This window comes from Mixophyes fleayi, chromosome 6 (assembly GCF_038048845.1).
Source record: "Mixophyes fleayi isolate aMixFle1 chromosome 6, aMixFle1.hap1, whole genome shotgun sequence".
Taxonomy (NCBI): Eukaryota; Metazoa; Chordata; class Amphibia; order Anura; family Limnodynastidae; genus Mixophyes; species Mixophyes fleayi.
The window spans coordinates 207158167-207158994 of NC_134407.1; positions in this window are offsets into that span (position 1 = coordinate 207158167).

Consider the following 828-nt stretch of genomic DNA (forward strand, 5'->3'; position numbering starts at 1 on the left):
TCACTAAGAACTAGTGTCTCATGAATTATGGTCATGAAGTGCCTCTGTGATGTCTTTAGATCCTAGTAAATTGATAGGCTGCAATCTCATCAATTCTTTAAGACCACAATATGTCGAAAGAGTGCAAAGATAACTAGTGATCTTTAAAACAGAATTATGCATAAACACTGATTTAGCATTTCATTATGTCTCTTTTTTCATATTACTGTAGAAAACAAATCTAGAAAAACATTAAACACATATTGCCTAGTGATTCTGTCTCAATTACAAACATGTATGTCTAATAAAGATGCAATCAACATCTAACCCTAATTCTGTAACTTGCGATTATAGAAGTTTACTTCTATGAATTTCAGTGTTTTGTGGCTACTGAATCCGTTCACTGAAGTAGTGATGAAAAGTAAATTCTCTATTCTGAGACTCTGAAAATGTTACAGTGATACAGTGCTGTGCAATATATATATATATGGTGGGCACATGGATTTTGATGACACTACCTTCAGGCCGCTGGTTAATATTAAGGATGAGCGCACTCGGATTCCTGGAATCCGAGCCCCCCCGAACATTGCGGATCCGAGTCAGATCCGAGTACTGTCCGGGTATTCCCGCCGATTCCGAAACTTAAAATGAGGCTCTGAGTCATAATCCAGCTGTCGGATCTCGCGATACTCGGAACCTTTAAATTCCCCGCTTGCCGCCGCCATCTTCACTCGGGCATTGATCAGGGAAGAGGGAGGCTTTAAATGAAAAAGTCACTCTTCATTGCACGAAGATTTGCAACAGGGACAGTTTTTTTGTTTCCAAAGTCAACAAATAACACTTCGACCC